Below are 6042 nucleotides of genomic sequence, written 5' to 3'. Positions count from 1 at the left end.
ATACTTCTTGTCTACATGATTCAGAAGAGACTGAGGCAGAAAAGGCTACCCTGGAGAGAGAGCCACTGATGTCATTTCTTGCAGCATGTCCTGCACTCAGATTTTGTTTTCCCTAGTGGATGTTGAGAAAATGAATGTATGAGAAGCTGCAATAAATGAGGTCACAGATTATTTTGTAGTTATGTAGAGTTCCCATGTACATTCAATTCATTCTAGTTCTTGCAGGTATGCAGTTGACTGAGGGGAAGTTTCCCAGAAACAAGCAGAAGCTGTTACAGGAGAGACTAAATATTACTTTGACAGCCAGATGTGCTTCAGACTTCAGCTCAACAGCAGTGGAGTTATGTTGAGGTAAAACAAGGGGATGAGTGAGTCAGGCTCAAGCAGTGTCACAGTGCAGGAGATCATGGGAGAATTGAATGGACAATTAGGATGATGATCAGATTAAGCTTATTGCTGCATTTTCTAATTTAAAGTCATTGAATTGATTTTGACATTCAGGTTTTGGGCATGCTGTGGATATGTTAGTAATTCTCTGAGTTCTGTCCCTGGTGTTCTTCTCTGTGCTTTGCCTTTCTGTCCTGTCAGCTTTGCTTTTGTGGTGCGGCTCCCTCAGAAACTCAGCTGCAGCGGTGCTTTTTTCCCTGCACTCCTGCCACAAGAGAACCTGCCTTAGGAGGCAGGAGGGATGAGGATTGTTCCTGACAGAGAACAGTTAGCCTGGGCTGGTGAGATGAAAGTGCCTTTCCCCAGCTACCAGATCAGAGTGGAGATGCAGGTGAGCACTTCAGAGAGGCAGGAACAGCAGCAGAGGGAGGGAATACAGTGTAGTGGCAGGAAGAATTTTTATCTTTGTCTGACAAAGTCCTGAGAGATTTAAGTCCCTTGATGATTTTGAAGTCCCTCTAGAGAGCTGTGTGTTACTTTGAGTTTTGACTGCTTTGACAGTTTGACAGTTTGGCTTCCTCAAAATTGTGTAGAAAGTGGGGGGAAAAAAGAGAAAATTAAAACCAGCCTTCCCAACTGTAACACAGCACACTGTCCTGAATTCTTCCTCCCTTCCCACCTTTTGCAAGGCAGCACTAGACTGGCATTCTTTCTCTCTTAAGTTCCTTGTGCCTGAATGTTGTAGCACAGTTGTTTTGTTTCCTGGCATAGATCTGAACATTTCTGATTGACTTCTTTACATCTTGGTATAGAGCTAAACCAGTAAGGGTAAATCAACATGCATACAGGAATGCACCCAGTACAGAAATTTGTTTCCCAGTTGTACTTCTCACCACTGAGGTGGCTGCATGTCCACGTTCAGGGATGTGGTTCCCATGGTTGTGGTGCCATTCTCATAATCAAAGGCAAGAGGTGAGGGCTTGGTTCTTCTGTACATCATGGGCAAGATGGTGCCAGACATGGAATTCAAAGCAAACTGAGCTGCACACCAGGCATGGAAAAGGTGGGTAATTATTTTCCTGTAAACCCATTATCTGTTGTTTGCCACATAAATATTGCCCACCTGCCTGTCTTGAGGATAGCAGCAAGACAGCAGCAGGATTTAACTCGGGGGTCAGGTGCATCCTTTGGCAGAATTCCCAAAGTGAGCTCATTGTGACTCCTGATGTGCAGTGGCTCTGTGTCAAGCTCTCTGAAATCTATTTTGCAATGAGCTCACCACAAATTGATTAGATTCAGTTGGGTTTATTGGTTGAGCTTGTGAGATTCTTAACAATAGGCATTGTCACACTGAATTTTATAAACTATGGATTTATTTGAGCAGCTGTTAGAACACAACTGCTGGAAACTACTGCATCTGATTTTGCGTGCAGGGCCTGATGCCTATGGAAAATCTGAGGCTGTTTTCCAGCTTAGCAGGTGCCATCCCCCACGTGTCCTAATGACACCAGGCGCAGGAGTGACCGCTGGGTTAAAAAGGGAATCCTGCTGCGCAGTGAGCCTGTGCACATCACAACAACTTCTGGCTGTCCTTAAAGCCAAGCCAGGAGCCCCACACCTGAGAGACAGACTCTTTTTCATGACCATCGCACAGCAGTGAAAAGTATTTTGTTGTCTGCAACTGCCTACTGCCTGTCTTCTCAGCCAGGAGAAAAGCACAGCTTTTGTCTTTCAGTTTTAAACTCCACCTGTTTTGCACATAGATTTGACTTTTCTCCTGGCCCTTTCCCTTAGAGAAGGCCTGCAGATTTGAGCCCACCCTGGCCAAAAAAAGGCTTAATGATTTTCAAGTTCCTTCTGCTGAAGACCTATTGGGGTGCTGCAGTTTGCTATTGATGTATAGAGGTGCAGCACAAAAACCCCAAACCATCCAAAGGAAAAAAATCCAAAATACCCCACATTATCATTGTCTCTTCCCTAAATGTTCTTCAAGCTCTCACTGCAAAAGACTCCCAAAGGTCTAAAGCCAAAAGAGGCTGGAATTTTGCCTGTCCTTTTTTTTAACAGGCTGGTGGTGGCTGGTGACTTGCTGATTTCCCCATACAGGATTTGTTTTCTCTTGTCTGCATGGCGATTTCATACCACAGCAAAGGAAAGAAAAGGCATTCTGAAAAGGAAGAGAACACAGTTCCACAAGAACTCCCCTAGGGGTCGGTGTAATCATGCAATCTGGTACTTTGGGATGAAACACTCATCCCTTAAGAGGGCTGAAACCTGGAAAGAGAAACTTGCATTTAACAGTTGTTATAATGTGCAAAAGGAGTAACAGCAGCGTAACTGATTAACTTAACTGATTTTACTAATTTAACAGCCACATTAAGGACAAGGGGGAGAATGTGGGAGGCTGAAATTTGCAGCCAAGAAGTGCAGCCGTGAGAGCAGAGGATCTGGAAACAAAACAGCTTGAAAGGGAAATACTGTGCGTGTGCCAATCAAGCAGGCAAGGCAGAAGTCAGAAACCTGAGAAGGCCTTTTCAGTCCCCCCACCACCTCAAGGAACATTTGAGCCAGAAATTTTATGAAAATGTATTTTTCTCTTCTTTTTAAAAGGAGAGAAAGACAACAGCTAACTTGTTAACTATTCTGCATACATATATATAGAAATGTCAAAAAGTGATAAGCACTTCCAATTTATTGCTCCGGTACTTGAACTGTGAAAATATTGAAGGAGAAGGAAATGGATTACTGACTAGTGTGCTCATAGAGCTGCTGCCACCCAGTGTCAAGTGAAAGTATAAATATAATTAGCAAGGCTACAGAGACAGAATTTCAACCAAAGGCTTAAAAAGGCAGTTTAAAGCAGTAAAACCCCTTAACCCTTAAAGGATCATGTCACACTGCTGGGGTTGTACCTTCCCCTCTTTCAGTGAAGGAGCTGCTTGTTTCATTACAAAGCAAAGTTTGTTTGTCATCAGATAAGCATAACTTGAAGAGAGATAAGAGCATCAGGTTTTAGCCATTTCCTGCTGACTTGTGTCCCCAGCTCCCACAGCCTGCCCTAGTCCCTGGCTGGGGCAGTGGGATGTGGGGTGAGGCCCTGAGGTGATCCCTGTGCAGGTACTATAGGGCTGCACTTGCCTGCTGCAGCTCTCACCTGGCACCTTCCCATTCCCTGCTCTGGCAGGGTCTGTGCCAGCAGGGCAGGAGCTCCTGTTGTCATTTCTCCCATGGCTCTGACTAACAGAGGCTGTGGATAGCAGCTGCTCCTCTGTTGAGCAGTGCTGGAAGGCAGCCCTGGCTTGGAAACCACAGCTTGCTGCAGTTCCAGCTAACGGGCACGCCAGTGGCTGCATGCTCTGGATAAGAGAGGCTCCTGCTGCCTGCAGCTCTTGCTGACAGAGGGTCCAGCATGTTACTACTCATGGTAGCTTCAGATAACTTCAGTTGCTGCTTCTTAAAGCTCTGGCTCTGTCTTGCAGCTCCAGCTCCTGCACAGTTGTGAGGAGAGATGCTGCTGCTGCTCATTTCAGGTGATTTCAATTCCATTTACTGAACACTCCAGCTTCTTAGAGCTTTGGCTGGTTTTCAGTTGAAGGTGATTCCAGGTCAAGCTTGTTGAAACTCCAGCTTTTATGTAGCAGCTCTGGCTTCCTACAGCTCCAGCTGATAGACATAGGCTTATTTGGATTTCCAGCGCATTCCAGCTCCACTTTGTTGAAGCTCTACCTCCAGTACTGGATGTTCAGAAAAATAGTTTCTCCTGCTTCTTACAGCATCTGCTGATGGACATTTTCTAGCATGTTACTGCTCAAGTTATTTTAAGTCATAGGTTAGTTCAGCTCCTGCTTCTTTGAACTCCAGTTCTACACATCATCTCTGGCCACTGGCAGGACAATGTTTGGGAGGGCACAGGTACTTCCATTGGGAAGCCAAAGATTCTCGAATCCCAAAACCCACTGCCTTCCCAAAAAGGCTGCCATGGGCCTCCTGGGAATCAGGAGAAACCAGGGTTCTAGTGACTCAGGCAGGCACTCAATTCATTTAATGGAATACAAAAGCCAGGCCAGCACACCATCAACCCCATGGATCTCATCATAAGCTCTTTGTCAGTGCTGGCTGCAAATATGTGGGCTGTATCCATGGGCAGGCAAGAGCAATGTCATCTTCTGTCCATTCCCTTGGAGGCAGAAGATAAAAGCTCTTTCTGAATGGCCTGTCACACAGTTACCATGTCCTGCCCAAAAGCTTGTTTGGGTTGAATTTATTCTAGGCCAGTTCCTGCAGAAAATACTGCTGTGTGCTAGCTGGCTAGCCATGACTTGAGGCAGAGGGCGATGTGTGAATGGATGTCCACATGTTCCTAGCTGGCAGCAAACACAGAGCCCAACCAGTGGCTGAGCAGGCAGTGCAGGAGCCATGGCATGCATGAGAGGCACTGGATCAGCTCATGCATGAACACACAATAGCTTTACACATGAACAGCCCAGGACACTGTGAGCAACATCCCATCATTTCACACCTGACTGTCCTAAAGCTTCATGCATTAGTGCCCCATTAGCTTATGCATGAGGCCCCATTTATTCAGACCTTAGCATCCAATCACTTCATGCACAAGCACTCAATCTATTGACAAGCAAGCCTGGAAACAGCCTTGCTCACACAAGCACCCAATTCATTCATGCCCCAGTGCTCAATCAGCTCACACAGGAACAGCTATTTCTCATGCACCCCACAGCACATGCATGAGTGCTGTGCTGGGCAGAAATTGCAGGGTCTGGGTCAGTGATGCCATATTCCCACCCTCTGGCACTTGTTGCTGCAGCTGTTTCTCCACTGAAAATTGGCTCTTTTCAGGAGCACCAGAGCTACATTCAAGGTCCCTGTGCTCTCCCAGAGGCGCACAAAGAACCTCTTTCCACAGAGCACTGAAGGGCTGAAGAGCATTGGGCTAGCAGGGGCCAACACACCTGCCCAGCCCTGGGAAGAGATGGAAGTGTCTTGGCCAGCCCTGTGCCCAGCACCTGACCTTGCCTATCAGAGTTCAGCACTGCCCCCGTCTCTGCCTTTGCTTTCTTCAAGGGTTGTACCAGAGTCATGCAATTTCTCACTATGAGGCAAAAGAATGTTCATTTTTCCTTACTAAAAAGATTAGAGTGAGCTACAGAGGAAAGTCACCTTTTGACGATTATTTGGTTGCAAATCTCTACCCACAAGCCTATACTGCTTTGTAAGAAAATGAGGACATTTTCTCAAAATGCTTTGCCACTCAGTCACAAACCCACAGCTTTAAGAGAGAACTGATAGTAATTCTTAGCACAGTATGAATTTCAATGGTCATCAGGAGAAAACCATCCACAGAACAAAACCCCCAAAATAAGTTTACCGGTCTTTTACAGCAAAAACATTAGTCTGAGTACATTATCACCTGGCTGCTCCAGTGCTGGGATAATGGGATGAGGATCATGGAATTAGAAGGCAGGGAAGCCAAGCTGCAGGGATCACTGGCTGAGACCATCAGCCTGACCAAAACATGCTGCCTATATGTAACACTGAAACCCTCCCATTCCTCCAGCTAGGAAAAATACAAGTTCTATCTCTATGTACAAAGGTTACAAGGACTATCTTACCTTACAGAAGATGTGCAGGGAACATTGC

The sequence above is a fragment of the Zonotrichia albicollis genome, chromosome 5, assembly GCF_047830755.1.
Source record: "Zonotrichia albicollis isolate bZonAlb1 chromosome 5, bZonAlb1.hap1, whole genome shotgun sequence".
Classification (NCBI taxonomy): Eukaryota; Metazoa; Chordata; class Aves; order Passeriformes; family Passerellidae; genus Zonotrichia; species Zonotrichia albicollis.
The sequence above is the reverse complement of the archived record's forward strand: the minus strand, read 5'-3'. Positions refer to the sequence as shown.